Source organism: Dermochelys coriacea, chromosome 1 (genome assembly GCF_009764565.3).
Source record: "Dermochelys coriacea isolate rDerCor1 chromosome 1, rDerCor1.pri.v4, whole genome shotgun sequence".
NCBI classification, from domain to species: Eukaryota; Metazoa; Chordata; order Testudines; family Dermochelyidae; genus Dermochelys; species Dermochelys coriacea.
The window spans coordinates 323917682-323936801 of record NC_050068.2 but is presented as its reverse complement, the minus strand read 5'-3'; positions in this window follow the sequence as shown (position 1 = coordinate 323936801).

Here is a 19120-nt window from a genome sequence, read left to right as displayed (position 1 = left end):
ACAGGGATGTTGCATGGCTTAATAATATGCTTGCCTGAAAAACACTAGATAATATAAAAGCAAAATTTTATTATTTCTGTTCCTTTTATGTTTCATTATTCCAGGAATTTATAATGCAGTATTTTAAAGAGAAATTGACTCATTTAAGGAGAAATTTTTAAAACAGATATGGAGTCTTACAACTCCTTTTCATGATCTCAGTCCATAGTTTCTATGAACTTCAATAAATAGCAGTGTGAATCCACTGAATACAACAAGTCAACAATATCCAGTGAATTTTTGAATCTGCTCTTTCTCTTTCTGAGGAGGCCATTCAGTTTCTAGTGAAGGTCTTTTTGACAAAACCTTAAAAATAGAAGTCCTGTCTTCTGTGTATAGATTTTAGGAATGAGGGTTGAGCTTTTTAAAGCAGGGCAGGGGACTGAAAATATTTTTGATTAATTTTGCTGGAAAATGTGTAGCTAGATTTCCTGCACTGCTTTCAAATCACAACCTGGCTTTTAGTAATGGCCTACCCTATTGTGCCCTAAGAATTATATGCATAAATATTTGTAAGTATAATTGATGTCATTAAGACATAACTATCAAGTAGTATTTGAAATCAGGTAGGTAGATGTCTAGGTTCAATTAAGCATGCCCCCAAAATATTTAGTCTGCATTTATTTGCATCCAAAAATTGTAGGTGCAGAGTAACAAACCAAGCTGAGATCTCTTAAAAATAAGGATGAAATCTTGGCCCATTGAATTCAATGGGAGTTTTGCTACTGACTTCAGTGGAGCCACAATTTTACCCAAAGGCCATAAAATCACAAGGCGCTTTTCATACAGGTTTGTCTCTATGGTCTTGGCCAAAAGAATTTCCCTCTTCCCTCTGTTTGGCAGCATACTGAGTATCCATTTTCCATTTATCTTACACATTCTACCCCAGAGGTAGCTGCATTTCAGCGGTGAAATGATTTCTAAATATACAGCATCTGATCCTCAGAGGAGCTAAAAATCCACAACTCTCAATGACTTTAGTGACCTTTAGGGCAATTGCGGGTGCGCAACACCGCTAAGGATCAAGTCCATGGCTTATGACGTTCACTGATTATATTTAGAAATAAAAGGTTTCTAAATCAGTGAAAGACTGGATTCTTCTTATTTTCTATACTATTAGTTTAGGTTTTTTTTTTTTTACTCTAAGCATTCAGCTGTAGACTGTTCATGTCAATAAAAGCTTTTCTTAAATCATGACAGGCTACTTTCTGTATAATAATTGCATATTTGTAAACTTAAATACAAAACAAAACTTTTTCTTTGGTAGTAGCAAGACCCTGCAGTGTTTGGTGCAGAATTTGCTGAGATAGCTCGGTCTACACTACTGATTAGATATATGCTGTTGCCTTATTTGTACACCTTATTCTTTGACTCTCATGTCCATGGAAACATGGTGGTATGAGGATTAATGCATGAGTAAGCTATCAGTCTCTTTCCTATCTGTCATATTGTATTCATATTTATTGCAGATCCAGTGTAACAATTATTTTATATTTATTTTGATAATAATAATAATGATAAAATTGTATCCCTCTGCCTTAACAAGAGAAGTTTACAGTAAAACAGTAAAAATATTTTGCATAGTTCATGTAACATTTAACATAGATTTTACTTTAAAAGCAATATTCTCCCCCCAGTCCCCACTTAAATAAATAACAATTGAGGAAAGTTTCCAGGTGTTTGTTTAATAGAATGGGTCGTATGATGTTTCAAATATTTATTTTTAATATTTCTTATTTTTAATATATCTGCTTAATAGTGTTTCTGTCCATACTTTTAACCATTAGGGCTCTTTGGGTATTTATATCAAGGGTAAATAGCAGTGATTTAATGAACATTAATAAAAGAATCTCTCATGTAGTCTTCAGTGATGTGAAGTTTGTAGTCCTATCTATTCTCCACTTATGCTATTAATACTTCAGGGGCAGATCCTGCAGTCGCTTATTACTGGGCATAGTGCTTGCATTTGAAAGCAGTCTCATTGCTTCAGTAGAATTAATCAAGTATCTAAAGCTACTTAGATGTTTGTAGCACAAAAAAGTTCTAGGGATTTGATCTGATATTTCTTGAGAAATTAAATAGAATCATTAAGGGTAATATTGTAGGATTTTACTTAGTATTTTTCTTCTTTATAAAAGAGAGAACTGAAATCTGCATATGTTTTCTTTTAGTATCTTATTAATTCACAAAGACTTACTGAGAAAGATGTGTTTTAAAAGATGTCCTCCCAACAATAGTTATTAGAATCATGGAACTGGAAGGGACCTCAAGAGGTCCTCTAATCCAGTCCCCTGCACTCATGGCAGGACTAAGTATTATCTAAACTATCCCTGACAGGTGTTTGTCCAGCCTGCTCTGAAAAATCTCCAAAGATGGAATGTGGTCATTGCAAATAACATACAACTGTGGCCTGTTGGATTCTGCTTTGTGTTTTAGTGCCTCACACTGAGGCAATGAAATAATAAAAGAATTCAATAGCTCAACGGTTAGAAAAGGACTTGAAGTGATGGTCTATGACAAACAGCTTTAAAGACTACACCGTATGTGCATATCAAACAGTGAGAAATGTGTATAGGCTAACTAGCTTTTATAGACTATGGGAAACACAGTAGATTGGGGCATGAGTATAAGGGCTTACATTTTCAAAATGAGTGAGTTCATTTGCATGCCTAATTTATGCTCATGATTGCAAGATCAGCTGTGGTGTTTGTATGTACAAACAGCCAATTAGACGTATAACTGGTATTTGCATGTGCAAATCAAATACCTAAACACTTTCATCTTCTCCTTTTGATACATTTGCTTCCCTACAATTTCCCACTTACTCTCACCCTTGCATAGGATATTTTTATCTTTGTATTAATATTATTACAGCTAAATCAAGAGTAAAGAAAACTTGTTGAATAAATGAAAAGCTTTTGAGGTTAGAATTAAGAGAATTTAAAAGAAACAAACTTATTAGGGTAAGCCTTCAAAAACAACCAAAAATCTTAGCTATTAAAACAGCCATACAATTCAGAAAACTCTGAACTTTTACAAAGAATGAACCTGGGATGAGTTAAAATACATAAACTGAGATATCAAAAACAGATTTAAAAATCAAAAATCCTGGTGTATGATGATCTCCTGACGTACACTCTGCAAAGCCCTAAACACATAACCTGTGTTGTTTGTTTTCAGTCTGTTGAAGCAATCACCTTTATAAACACCCTGTTAAAAAAATCAAATTATAGCTTGTTATTTCATGTATATCTGAGGTAGTGGGACTGTTGCAGGAAGAAAAATAAATGGGTTCCCTTCTTAAATCCCTTCTTCCTGCAACACGGATTCTTATAAATTCTTATAAAATTTTTATAAGAATATAAATGTCTTTATCAAGCAAAGTTTCTTACTGAAAGTTTTCTGTCACACACCCAATTAGGTAGAGCCTGGAGCAAGTCCGCAGGCACATTAATCTTTGACTGAATATACTCTCCCAAACTCTCCACTATTTTAAAAACTAGAATATTGGGTACATTTCCCTGTGTTTTTCAATTGCCACGGTTCTTTTGCTCAGTTTTTTTGGAATTACTACAATAATGAACTTCTTTAGGATCAGGTACAATGTGCTATGCACATATAGAGGTATGATGACACAGACACCATGGAGAGAATCCGTTCCTAAGCAATAGAACCACATAAAGTCAGCGTATGGAAACTTTAGCAATGTCATATACATTTTGAAATAACTGAAGGAAATCAAAAGTGATGATGACACCATTAGAGCTGGTCAGGAATTTTTTGATTAAACATTTTTCTGTTAGAAAATGCTGATTCATATTCAGTCAAGGTCAAAATGAGAGAGAGACCCCAGAATACTCAATAGCCCAGTAATTACTGGGGATTCATGCTTTACTTTTGCTATGTCTGATTCAGAGCAGGAACTTTAGAGTCTCCTGCATCCCATGCGAGCATCACAACTACTGGGCTATTGGATATTCTGAGGTCTCTCTGTCTGTCTCTCTGTCTCTCTCTCATTTTACCTTCCTGACTAAATATGAATCAGCTAGTCAGCTGGACTATTGCCTATGATGTGTGTCCCTCCCCTTTCCCCCTTTTTTCTCTTTAACAAAAAAATTTCAAAAGGTCTAGGTTTTGTTCTGATCCAGATTGAAAACAAATGATGAAACTTGAATTATTTTGCAAAATGGAAGTCTTGTTTTTCAGCCAGACCTAAATAAGACCGGTTTCAGAGTAGCAGCCGTGTTAGTCTGTATTCGCAAAAAGAAAAGGAGTACTTGTGGCACCTTAGAGACTAACAAATTTATTAGAGCATAAGCTTTCGTGAGCTACAGCTCACTTCATCAGATGCATCCGATGAAGTGAGCTGTAGCTCACGAAAGCTTATGCTCTAATAAATTTGTTAGTCTCTAAGGTGCCACAAGTACTCCTTTTCTTTTTGCTAAATAAGACTATATCTTACAGACAGCTAAGGCAATTACTTTTATTCTTTGTCTGATGACTGGTGTGTAAAATATTTACTGTCAAAGGACTGTGTTTAAAATTAACTAGTGTTACATCTTCAGCATGAAGAATCAATTATATAACAACAGTTCTGTGTGTCGCAGTCAGAGATTTGGTCAGTTTCTGCAGCCATTTGACAAATGTCAATTAATTTAGGCAATGTAGATTGAAAGGCTTGCAGAGAAGGCCATAAATACTTGAACGTACTCTCAGGGAAGCATCAGTTTTTCTGCAATAGGACTTTGTGTGCTACATCATCTTCCAAGGAGAGGGCAGTTCTCTTTTCCACCCTGGATATAGTGGCATCTCCTCTTGGCCAGAAGCTGGGAATGGGCAACAGGGGATGGATCACTTGATGATTGCCTGTTCTGTTCATTCTCTCTGGGGCATCTGGCATTGGCCACTGTCAGTAGACAGGATACTGGGCGAGATGGACCTTTGGGCTGACCCAGTATGGCCATTCTTATGGATTTGCCATGAAAAACACTGCATCCTTTGCGGGAAGGACATATATGAGCCTCCTCAGTGCATCAGCTCCTGATTTTCAATTAAGGAAACATTACTTTCCAACAATAATATGCTCCTTATGTGTATGTATTCAAACACCACAGTCATTACTGGAGACAGAACTTGGGACTGTAAACATTGAAAATACAGGCCTCTTCCACTTAAGCTAAGGAAGAGCTCCTTTAGCTATGAGGTCATGAGACTCTGGATTAACCACTAGAAAGTATCATGAACACATGTGCAAATGAATAGTTTAGGGGGGAAACTTGGTATTCACTGGAAAATGTCAGATCCCCAAGACTCTCTCCATTGCTCTTTACTCTATCAGTTTCATGGTCTATGCAACAGGGGTAATGCTATTCTGTTTACCTACACTGTCAGCTGGTGTTAGAACTTGCATAAAACTGCAGAAATTCTACTGATTCTTTATGGCAGATGTACCTCATTAACTCCATCCATGATAAAAGGGACATGTAAGTGGCTGGTCTGCAGAGAGAAAGGGCAGAAGAGGTCCCCAAGGGACAACTAGACCACCAAGCAGTGGTCTACATAACGAATCAACAGTCAGCAAAGTTGGCATGGGTAAGGAGACTAGTGAGGGCATTTTGTTTTACGTGTGAGGGGGGGCAGGGTATTAAATGGCATTGTAGATGCTCTATCTTGTTTTCAGGGACAATAGATTCCAAAAATGTGGGCTGTGTGCCAGCACAAATCCACAGGTGATGTCTCGCCCATTATGGAACTATGGCTATGGTTAGCTACAGGATTAACTGAAAATACTTTTTGCCCCAATGATTTAAGGGCTTACTTTGCCAACCTTATTGAATTCACAGAATTCGGGAAGATATCCAATGTCATTGGCCCATCCCCAAACATTAGGTGGGTTGATATGCTCTGTCTTTAGCCCGCTGTGCATTGGCTTCATCCACTACACTGGGTTGCCCAATTGGTTTATGCTTTTAGTGCAGACTAGTGGGAGTCCCGACCCATGTAGAGGATTTGAGGTAAGGAAATTATTGGAGGGATCGTGCAGAGGTGATGCATGCAGAGAAGGTGATAGACATCCCATAACCATATACATTCTATCAGGGTTAGTGGATGCTCTACACTCTGCATTTGGTGTTGCCCTTTTTCAATGCCTTCAGGGTTAGTGCACTGGTTCCACAAGCAGCCAGGAACAGATCCGGGTGTGTATTAGAATTCACAGATGTTTGTCTTGGATGAGGAGTAATGTCTTTATGCTTGAGGTACTCTAAAATGTATCAAACATAATGATGGGTGAATAGTGCCCCTCTCCGATGTTACATTTTAATAAAGTTTCAGCCTGCCACTTAAAATCTACCCTTGTGTCTTTTCTCTTCCATTTGAATATCCAGATCAATGAATTAAGGAATGCTGAAGGTAGCATAGCTACAGGAGGAGTTCCCCAGCAGCTCTGTGCCTGCTGTTCAGCAAAGGCTGATCAATATTTCTGTGAGGTACAGTTTGGAGGGAGTTGGAGAGTCTGGAGCTTGATGAGGAAGGAAGGTTTTAGAAATAATGTATATCATGCTTGCACCTCATGAGGGTTTAGGGATCTTTTCATGCATTTTCTCCAGGCTGCTCTTCTGCTCAGGTGACTGACAGATCTGAGTTCCATTGGCATTTGTAAGTGTTGAAGACCAAGTGGCTCTTTTGATTCCCCCGAAGGCCTGTACTTCACAGGAGGCCAGAATAGTCTAATATCCAAACATGTGGCTGCCAAAGTAGTGCTTTAGGCTCCCTGCTAGTACTTTATTGAGGGAATAGGATGAACAGCTGGATGTTTCTTACCAATGGGGCAGTCTGAGTAGGCTGGGTCTTGCTTGGAGGTGGCAGTTCAGGTATAGTGTATATCTATGAACTAAGATGAGTAGCCTGCTTCTCCACAGGGCCATTGGTACTGGGTTAGCCCTCTAGATTCTCTCCTCAGGAAATCAGGTTTGATAACAAAAGATTTTCTTCTGTTTACACACTAAGGCATCGTTTACAGTGGCAATGGAATTATTTTCACTATACTGTTCTTAAAGATGGTTAGCATGACATACATTTAAATATGGTTTGCCTGGAGTATAAACTTTTCTCAAACCATATTCTAGGCTAGTTAACAGCCTAGTACAAAGACAAATACATGATTACATGTATACTCTAATACATGTAAAATAGATGTGACTTGACTATGTTGGCTAGGAAAACTGTGTTGAACTATGTTTTAAATCATGTTTCAGTCAACAATATATTACTGCCAGTATGGATGAGGTCTAAGTTATCGATCCTAAAGGCTGGGAAATGAGAAACCAAAACTTCTTGCTATCAGTCATGAAAAAGGTATCTGGATTTGATGGAACACACTAATGTAGGAAACCAGAGACTGTTGGTGCAGTGAGCAAATCACAGGATCAAAATATTTCACAAGGTCTTTGAAAAAAAATAAGATTTGAATTAACAATGGGTATCTTTCTTTCAAAACTAGATTTACTTCTAATCAGCAGACTCATGGAATAGATACAGCTTTCCTTTGGGGACCAGCTTTTATGATTGCTCCAGTTCTTCAAGAGGCAAGTATTCTAACTTTAAAATGTTATAGGAACCAAAGAGATTAATACTGTTCAGGGCTTTAAAGCACAGGTTGGGTGGTTGTATATTTATCTTCATCATCTACTTTGTTTATCCATTCTCAATCCCTGAGGAGTCAGTTTCACAAACAGACCTAGCTGTACAGAAAGTACAACTATACATACACAGGCTGGATTCTCCTACTTGTCGAGTCTCATGTTGCAGATGTTCCTGAAGGGTGCCATCTGTAGCAGTAAAGGGATTGTAGATTTTGGAAGCAGGAAGAAGAAAAACTATGACAGAGAAACAGATATAGAATGGCTGCCAGCTTGTGGACAAAGCTGTTAAACTAACCTCCAATTAAAACTGCCCAAAAAATCTTGGAATTGGAACTTGTGAAAGAATATGCTAGGAATTTCCCAACAACAAATTCAAATGAAACCAAAGTCCTTCTGTTAAGCTGATAATGACAATTTCATATACAGTTGTAGCCATTTTGATCCCAGGATATTAGAGAGACAAGGTGGGTGAGGTAATATCTTGTATTGGACCAACTGCTGTTGGTGAGAAAGACAAGCCTTTGAGCCACACAGAACTCTTCAAGTCTATATAGCTCAAAAGCTTGTCTCTCTCACCAACAGCAGTTGGTCCAACACAAGATATTATCTAACCCACCTCGTCTCTCTAATGACACCATTAGTTAGTTACTTTCTGATTGGTTTAAAAAAACCCTTAAAAATGCACATGGCATTTCCCCCTGTTGTGTGAGGCCATTAGGACTACTGATTCTTTTCTACCATTGAGTCTGAAGTACCAGCTGCACAGTGGGTTTGCTTGCAATCCTTGGTCCGCACCTGGACTATGCTGCCAATGGGGCTTAATGGAGGGCACCTGAGCTTTAAAACGGGGGAGACTGCTGCAGGTTGTTGGCAGATGGCTGCAGACACTGCAGGGAATAAGAAGGCTCCTGCAGGGTTCTGAGTTAGCAGGCAGGAGATACCACTAGGGATGACCCATGAAGAAGGCCAAACTACAGGCAAGCAATAGCGGGGCAGGGGCCGGAAGATGGATCTCTGGAAGGAAGGGCTGTCCCTAGCTTGGAACTGGAACAGAAGAGTGGTTGAACCCTGAGAGGAAGACAGACCCTCAGAGATAGGAGGGGCTGTGCCCAGCTTGGGACTGGGGTGAAAAAAATAAACCTTTAAATAGAGGATAGACCTTCAGGGAGGAGGAGCTGGGCCCATCTGAAACTGGGACAAAGACTTCATAAGTTTGAGTTTTCTTTGGAAAGACTATGCAGGACTTACTACACTGGAGCACAGAAGGGAGACTGTTTTGAACATCTGGACTTAAGGGGCCATAAGTGAAGGGGAAATTGAGGCAGGACTCAGCAGAGCCATGCTGGCCAGTAGACCATGCAACAGGGCAGGCACACCCTTTGACACTCCCCCACACTACCACTTTCTTGATACTCAGCAGCATGGCTGGGTGAGCACTGGGAAGAGGAGTCGAGCCATTATGAATAGTTATATTTGTAGTAATGTAAATTTCTGTTTGGAATAAGTCTGTTACTAGAACCTGAGTGAATGATGTCATTTTTTACCAATACTGATGATCAGAGTACAAAGGGATTTAGGTACTTGCCTACCACTTCAGGTAGCTAACTCAAAAATTTAGATCCTCAAAACCTTCACTAAGTGGCAGCCTAATTTTGCAGGTGCCAAAATTTCCACCAGGAAAGCCCCAGGGCACTTAAATGTCTGCCTGTGGGGATACACAAATCCACCTAAATCCTGATCCTCTGGGATATAGCTGCTGGGCATCTACGCCCCAGACAATTCTTGACCGAGGCATTCTCCTGCCTATCTTGCCTGTGTGGCCTGACCCAACCGGCGTTTTCAGAGGCTGCCCACTGAATTGGGCCCCACACAAAGCACAGCTGGAGGAGGACGAAGAGGTGGTTATGGCAGCAGTGGCCCCCTTATATTGTTATAGTTCAGTGGTTAGAACGCTTACCTGGGATGCCTTTCCTCAGCATTAGGTGGCTCCCCACTCAGCTTGCTGGCTTTTGTGAAACCTATTCTTAGGTACCTAACTCTCCCCATGCATTCTATAGGGATCTTGGGTGCTTTACTCAGGGCTGTGGAATCCCCTAGGTTTCAGGATGCCGATACATTAGGCCTTTCAAAACTGAATCTAAGTCCCCTTTGTAGGTCTAGCCCCAAACAGGCTGCTGTTTGTCACATATTTTTATCTTAAACTTGTGCCTCTGAAGTTCAAAGAGAAATTATTATTCCTATGTATCAAATCATTTTTACCACCAGGGGAGTTTGCTTTCTAAGCCTTCTTGGAGTCCTTCATTTTCAAATATTCCCTATATTCTTAACAGCTAACAACTAACTGGGGGAGTTCACAGAGAGTTCAGAGAAGGGTGACAAGCATGATCAGAGGCCTGGGAAAAACTCTGATATGAAGAGACTGCGAAAAAACTAGGACTGTTTATCTTGGAGAGAAGATGGGTATGATAAAAGTATATAAAATGATGAATGGTCTAGAGAAGGCAGATCAGGGACTTCTGTTCTCCCATCTCATAACACACAAATAAGGGGACCTTTAATAACATTAAAATTAAATTAATCACTGATAAAGGAAATATGTTTTCATACAATGCGTGATTAGATTCAGGAAGTTACTGAGGTCAAGAATTTATCGAGAATCAAAAAGGTATTTTGGAAGGGGTATTGAATCTCATGGTTCAGGATTTAAGGCAATCTCTAATTATGAGATCAGGATGAAACCTGGGGAGGGTTAGATTGCCAGGCAGCTGCTTACTGCGGGATTATTGCATTTTTTTTTTTTGGTAAAGGATCAGGTCACCGCCACTGTCAGACAAAAGACTAGAGTAGAGGGACTTTGGTTCTGATCCAGTATATTAATTTTTATGTCTAACTGAAGACTTCGGTGCTTTAATAAATCAATATATTCTTAGACATTCCTTCAATTTGTTTACATTTGCCCAGGCATGATGGCAACTTCAAGAGTTTTCCATTAAACATTTCAGATGGGTGACTTCTGTCAATAGAATGGGACTATGACAATTTCCAATCACCACTACACTATTTATTTTGTACTCAGTTAAATAGGCCAGGCACTTCAAATTATATGTTCAGCTATCTGTGCAATATGTGCTTATTCCCATATGTGATGTAAAAGTTTCAAGATATATTCACGCCTTCATGGTAATTGCATTTTTTTGCAGATTACTTTGTAAGTAATGGGCCAGATCATCTCCTCCTGTTTTAAAAACCCAGGAAAGGAGGCTCTAGGAACAAAATATCTGCCCATGGGAGGAAAAACCATAGATTCCTACCCCAAATTAGTGGCTCTGAGGTTGGCTAGGACCATCCATGCCGGCTCTAGCTTCCATTGTCCACCTGTTCCCTGGCAGCTGAGCCCTGCTTCTGCCTGGAAAGGGGAGATGTGCATGTGGAGAGTCTAGGGGATTTTATACATGAGAATAACAATCTATTTTGATCCAAGAACATATGTATCTACTTCTTTTGATTCAAACTTTTTCCAGAGTAATCCTATACTAAGCACTTTTGGAATTAACATGACTTTTTCTCTGAAACTCAATAATAAACATGTCATCAAATATAAACTAGTAATTGTGCAGTTAGCAATAAATTACCTGTTATAATGACACTGTAAAATATTGTAAAGAAGAGTCCTAGGCAGAGAGATGTATGTAACCTTGTTTTCTGTCACTTCCCCCCAGGAGGAGTCAAGCATTCCAAACTGGGTGTCTCATACCTATCCCTTATAAGGAAGCCTTTCCCCTCAAGTAGTGCCATCAACATCTGTGTAACCTCACTCCATTATTCAATCTAAGGCCCTGATCCTGAAGGCATTGACACATGTGTGAAACTTCTAAGCATGGGATTGAAGTCATATACATTGGTGTTTGCTGGATCGGGGTCTGCAGCATGGATACTGGGCTAAAATAATTAATCTGACAGTGCCATGGACTCATCCAATATACCTGAAATGAGCCAAATTCAGCATGATGCAGGGAGCTGGCAAGCAGTGCTAGATTAGTCAGATCTACTATATTGCTACATGAGTAACATTTATTAATATCCAAGATTTTACCTTAAAGGGATATTGAATATACAGATACTTAAGCACAAAACAAAGAAATTAATTTAGCAATATACTGTCAAAAATGTAGAAAAATAGTTTAACTTCTTTTATGACAATTACAGGGAGCAAGATCAGTGGATGTATATTTCCCTGAAGCACCCTGGTTTGACTACTATACAGTATGTATTTTAAAAGCTTACAATTTCTTACAGTTTGAACATAATTTAAAATGTTACAGTCTAAGTAAAATTAATTTTTAGCACTGCTCAGTAGTATCTTTTTCCAAAGCATCTGTGTGAAGAAATCCAGAAGAAAAAAAAAACTTCTGTACCAGATTGGCTACTTGAGCAAGAAAATTACCCAGCTTTCAGTAGCATTTTATTTTCTATTTTTGGTTTATACAGCACTAAGACACAGAGGGCTGAATTTTCAAGAGCAGCCTATAAAATCATGCCTACAATTGTCAGGGTTTCTATTTTTATTTGCATTCATAAGTTTCAGATTTGCATGCTACACTGCTTTCATGCATACAAATCAGGTGGATATATATTTATCTGATTTGCACACCTGACTGCAGATTGTACACAGTAATATAAAATTTTGCACACAACAATAATTTTGGCATAAAAAACTGTGGAGGGCAATCTGACCTATGAGGCTGAGGCCTTTTTGAAAAATTGTCCCAGAGAAGTGTGGAACAATCCAAGTTACAAAACACAAACAAGCAATCAAATCCATTCCAGCCAACCACATATCTTGGGTCTTGAAAATCTTTAGTGTTTGCTCTAGAGCTTTTATTACTGTATAAATAGTTCCATTACCTAAGGGTTGAATTTTCAAAAGTGCTTTGAACTGGCCTACCTCCAGTGATGTCCTGCCAAAAGCTGAAGAACCAGTTCCTTCAGTCGCTCTGGGTCTTCGGCGGCACTGAAGAACCTGCCACCAAAGTGCCGTCGAAGACCCGGAGTGCTGCCGGATGAGTAAAAATTAAAAAGGGATTATCAGGGAAGCCTCCCAAGCCGAGAGCTCAGGCAGGCCAGACAGGACGGTCCCGCGGGCCGGAGTTTGCCCACCCCTTTAACAACCGGTTCTAAACCAGCTTCAAAATTTAACAACCAGTTCGTGCTAACCGGCTCCAGCTCACCAATGCCTACCTCTGCTCTTACTACAATCAATGGTGAAATGCATTTTGACTTTAATAAGAGAAGACTTAGGCCAATGCTAAGCACCTTTGAAAATTCCACCCCAGAAGTTTACGGCTAATGTTAACTATCCTGAGCAGTTACCGATAGGGGAAGGGAAAGAAGAAAAATGTTAGTAGCCTGGAACCATAAACATTTTTATTCTTATAGAATCATCACTTGGAGCCTTTTTTTGTAGATGAATTTTTCCACATTCAGCCAGTGGCTCTAGGATGAGGGTCTAAGTTATTTCTCCCCTTTCTCCTTCAGTAAGGACTCAGTCTTTCAGGAGTCAGCCTTCAGGTCACATTGGTAACTTCACCTCTTAATAGATCTGGGTGAAATTTTTTAGCACAACCCTTTTTTTGTGAAAAACATTTCAGTGTCACTGAATCTGCATTTAAAAACATGCCATTTTCACCAAACTGTGTAGTTTTTTAAGCAAATCCTAAAAAATCCTGTTTCATTTTGACATTTTCAATTTGATTTGAAATGTTTGGGGGGTTTTTTGTTTAGAAATTTTCTTCAATTTTATGTAACTTTATAAAAAAAAAAGTTAAAGCTCAAAATCAAATTGTTTAATTTCAGGTCCAACAAAACATTTATATTAACCCCAAATTAAATTTTGTTTTCATTTTTTGGTTTGAAGTGTTCTTAATAATTTGTTTCTGGTTGACTTTTTTTTTCTTTTTACTTTTTGTGTGTGTATTTGTTTTCAAACTGTCAACAAACCAAGCAAAAGTATTCAAACAATTCTACTTCTCAACTCCCACCACCTCACGCCAGGGGGCTCCCCATCTCAGCTGACTGTTATGGCAGGGTGTTGGAGGAAAATAAATTGGTTTTGCCGATTTTTCGGGGAACTATGCCCAAGTATGGGAGAAAGCACAAAGGCAATGGAGGCTGGCATCATGGGACAATCAGAGGCAGGAGACAACTTTTTGGTATAGAATGAGAGATAAGAAGGGTGGTGGTAGGTCATCAAGATACTTGAAAGTGAGGATAAAGATCTTATATTTGATACGGTAGAGAAGAGGAAGCCCATGAATAGATAGAAAGAGAGGGGTGATGTAGTCAAAGTGATGGGCTAGGAAGGACAATGATCTTTGCACCAGCATGCTGAAGGGACTTTTTCTAGACAAAAAGCATGGTGTTTTTGAATTACTATGGTACCGTTTTGCCTCAAAGACTGAAGAAAATTTAACAAAGTTTTCATTCCAAATGACTATAAATTTCTTACCACAAAACTGAAATGTAACAGCTTCCATATACCTAGAAAGATTAACAAGATTCTCTTGCTTTCTGCTTAGAGATTATTCACAAGTTTTTCACAAGATACTGAACAATGACACAATTTTTAAGATGATTCACTGTATCTTATTCATGGTTTTTCTGTCCTTGGTGTACCACTTATGCATAACTTCAAGGTCCAGATTCTGTTAGATACTGATGTAAATCTGAAGAAATGCCACTGAATTCCAAGGTTTTATTCCGGGGCTAGGTTCTTATCTCACTTACATCAGTGTAAATTCAGATCTGTTTCATAGCCGTAGGGTAATTAATGATGATATCTGGATTTAAAATAAAGAGCTTTGAACTGTATTTGTTACTGTGGTAGGGTGATGAAGTGCCAGCTTCCTGGCACAGAAAATGTTAGTGTTGATGCTCCATTGGACAAGATCCCACTCTTTCTCCGTGGAGGTTACATTCTGCAAACCCAAGCACCAGCCACAACTACTACTCTGAGGTAACTACCATAGAATAATATATTTATTTCAAAAGGATATACCACATATTTCTGTTCAAGGATTCTGCAGGAGAAAGGAGTAAATAGCTTTATTCTTGTCATGCTGAAATCCTTCAAATAAACAAAATATTAATTAGTAATAAGAGAGAAACCCCTCCTATGTAAAGTTTAAATTTTAGTTTAAGCATTTGGCCATATCTTTTGGAATCTCCAGCTGAAATAATTTATTTTCAAACCAAGTTTATATGCTTGGACACCAGTGGGGATAAAACAGACACACATGATGAGCGTTGTGAGTAATGGGTACAACTTTTCTTAAGTCGGCATACACTGGTGACATATAAGGCTAGCAAGCAATCAACCTGGCAATCAAATAGTCCAGTGTGGCATGACTAGATGGCAATCAAAGTATATCGCAAATAAGGGAAACTACACTTGGCCAACTCCTGGTACAACAGGGGATTAAGCCTTTATCCCACCAGAGGGCCCATACAAGGGGTTCCCCGGTCTGTAAATCATCTAGAACAGTATTTCCCGAATGGTGGATCCCAACCTAGTAGTGGCTCATGGAAAGTTTCTAGATGAGTCACCATATCAAGGGCTGGATGTCATAACATAGAGGTGGCTAGGCTAAATCTAGCATGGGGAGCCAGCTCCATGAGACAGAGCCACCACTGTGGGGTGAGTGCAGGGTGAGCTTACTTTCAACCCACCTTGCTGGGGGAAATCCTCCACACCAGGCGGGGATTAGGGTTGCAGTGCCAGGGGAGAAGGTGCTTATATGTAATTGTGCATTGCCAAAAAAAATAAAAAAAGACAAAATGCAGTTGGTGGGTGGCTTTAGTAAAAAGTTTGAGAACCACTGACCTAGAAGCTTTCCACCATCTTGACCTACCAGTGCAGGATCCAGCCAAAACCTACTCCCAGTCTGATAGTTGGGACTAGAAAGTCAAATGCCTCTGCTGCATTGGCTGGCCAGTCACTTCATATTGGCAAAAGGGTAAACTTTAGATCTCCACTCCACTCTTACCTGGAACTACCAAATACTCTGGGGAAAGTTGAAAGGCCCTAACTGCTCAGCCAGTCAGTTGTAGGGGAAATACCTAATACCGAGAGGTGGCTTGCATATTACCAAAGCAAAATGGTAGTTCCAGACAAACACAGCCCAAGAAATATTTGACCATGCCTGAAACACTCAAAAGACAATATAAAGAGCACTTGGGACAGGAAACTGGTACACACCACAACATACAATGCAGCAGCCAAACTGAGCCTTGGGGAGCAAAGTCATGCCTCAGGCTACCTGATAACTGGCACATCAAAGCTGCCAAAGTAGGGATGGTTTTGTCCTCAGCAATGTTCTTGAGGGAGGTCCCCCTCCACCACAGAAGGATACCTGATGTCTTCTTCCTCAGCAGCTCCAGCAAAGGATCCATCTCTGTGAGCATGTGGACATTCTGATCTCTTTTTATTGTTGTAAAATCTGATTTAATAATTTATAGAAATTACATTTCTAGTTTTACGGTGAACTTTGAGGAGGAGAAAAAGTACCTCCATATTGATTGATCCTTCTCATTGAATTTCTCATCAGCCATCTCAACCCATTTGGACTTATAATTGCTCTGGATGAACGAGGAGAAGCCTCTGGGTCCCTCTTCCGGGATGATGGTGATTCTATTGGTAAGTTTGTCACATTATTGCAAAACAGTCAGAGGGCCTGACTGTCCTCATATCAATTTTTCACCAGTGTGACTCCATTGATTTAGCTGGAGTTACTCCTGATTTATATTGGTGTAAGTGACAGGAAAATTGATCCTGATCTTACACTGGTGCAAATCATGAATGATGCTAATAAAGTCAATGGCACTACACTATTATAACACTGATGTGAGATCAGAACAAGCACATCAGGAATAAAAAGATAGTAATTAGGTTTCAACTTCCTAAGAAATTACCTTAGATTATTGCAGAAGAACTGAAGATGTATAGGTAGCATTTGAACGGTCAGCCCAAAAGTTTTTCTGTTCTTATTTGCTGGCTACTACTAAATTCAACTCTGTATATCTTAATATTATGAATCCTGTGTTTTGACAGATTCTATTGAAAAGGAAGTCTATTTCTTGGCCAAATATACATTCAGTGAAGTAAGTAGCAACAAGTATTTTGTTACTTATCTTTGAATAACTTTGTTATAGTGCTGATATTCAACATCTGAAGTTGGTGAGCCACGTTGTCAAACAAAATTAGAGACAGCTACAAAATAATCACATTGTTATAGTGCATTGCAATATTTGTGTCATGTCGTGCCACCAGGATATAGTGTATTGATGGGACATCATGAGATGACCCTGACAATACATTTTTCACCTCTCCTCCTTTTTCCCCAGCACCTTTTTCCCCAGCCATAGCTGCTGGGAGGGAGGCAATCTTCTTCCCCACGCTCACCTGCTTACTTCTGGCTGCTGGGTGAAAGGAGTTGTTACTCTAACCTGCAGGAGATGCCTGCATCTTTTTAACCTTCTTTCCCATGCAGGTGCAGTAGGAAACTCAGTGAGTTCCATGCTGTCATCTATTCAGTACTCCCTGCACTGTAATTGTTCCTGTGAATGGTTTTCCACTAAATCTTTCTGAGAACCAGTTAGTGTCTAAAGTGCTGATAGATGCAGCTCTAGAAGCAAAGGCTGAGTCTCACTGTGTTTAAAAAATTGAGCCTATGAGCATTTCAAGTCCAGGGCTTGCAATCTCCTCCTGTCTGCTGGTTGCTTTCTCAGAGGCAGCCTGGCACAGGCTGTTGCCCCTTTGCTATGTTAGTCCTTTCTGCCTCCTTCTCCTTCTTTGGTCTCTCCCCTTTATAGCAGGTCTTATTTTCTCTGTTGGTCCCAGCTCTGGTTGCCTATCTCCATGATTGGCAGTCTGGCACCTATTGAGTTTCTGGGGGGTGGGGGTGATCAAGCTGTTTGATTATAAGGAGGAAAGATTCTCCTTTCCCTTCTGCCTATGCTCAATATGTAGTTTGTAAACTCCATTACATATCTATAATTCAGTCTCTAGGAGGAAGTATTTAAGACATATCAGGTATATTGGAGAAGACTTAAATAATTCAGAAAATGAGGAAAATAACCTAGGCTCTACTTGAATCTACATTGTGACTGGTTTTCAGATCATGCATTCCCCAAAATTTGCCATCAGTAGAAGTTACTTGGAGGAATTAAATTATATTTAATTTGCAAGGGTGATACTGTTCTTAGAATTATTCCTTCTAGTAGTAATAGCAGATTATAATAAATTGATGGGTATTTTGTAAATAGAGTGGTATCAGCTCTTTCCTTGTGTATTACAGCAAATGCTGTCCAGCATTTAAGGTTCATTATCTAATTCTTTTTCCTCTGCATGCACTGAGAACAATTCCACTTCTTTTATCTTGTTGTCTTAAGAAAAATGGCATTTTCACTTGATGTAAAAGATGAAAAAAATTACTTCAGTTTTCTGAATTCTGTATTTAGCAATTTACTGTAGGCAGACTACAGAAAAAGAGCAAACTATTTTATATTAAATTGGGATCTGTGCAAATATGATTGTTGACTTAGTGATGCTTCCATTTCTCATTGCTCATATTTGATTTTGTCTAAAATCTCTCTCTGTATTCTGGTAACCTCCAATGTCAAGTTTTTATTACCAGTATACTGAAGTAAAAAAAAAGTAATTCTACATTACAAACGTATGACAGATGTGTGACATTAAAACATATGAGAGTCCTCAGTGTACGCTTTATATTCCTATATATATAGACACTACTGATGCATAATTCCATCTCATCTAATTCTAATGGAACATTTATAAAAATAAAAACAAACCTTCTCTCTACTTTCAATTGTCAAAATATTTACTTGCAAATACAGGCCTTGATTCTGCAGCACTTCCTCAGGACTCATTAAGGAGTTTTGCCCAAGTAAGGACTTCAGAGTTAGTCCGCAAAATTTATATTTTCATTTAAGTAATTTAAAGCCTTCTTGGTTACAAGTATACAATATTACAAGTCTAGGAAATACAGCTCCCTAGAAACTATATCGTTTCTCAATGTCTGCAAAGTTGTGAAATATGATGACTAAAAGGTTTGTAGCAGAAGTTGCACTATTATGATAATAAAAATATCAGATTAAATATATGGTACCAAATGTACACAGAAAACATTAACTGGAAAACAGTTCATGTATACTGTAAATAACTGCTACACTTGCCTTAAATTAACTAAGTAAAACTACTTGTCTAGATTCTGGTACTGCACCTGCCAGTGTAATATCTGAGTGGGGTATTAGAACCAGTGCTACAAAAATAACAGAACGAGGTGCAAGAAGATTACATATATGTACTGTAAATATTTATTTTGTTTCTTATGTTGCTGGTTTTTAATTATATGCAAAATCTT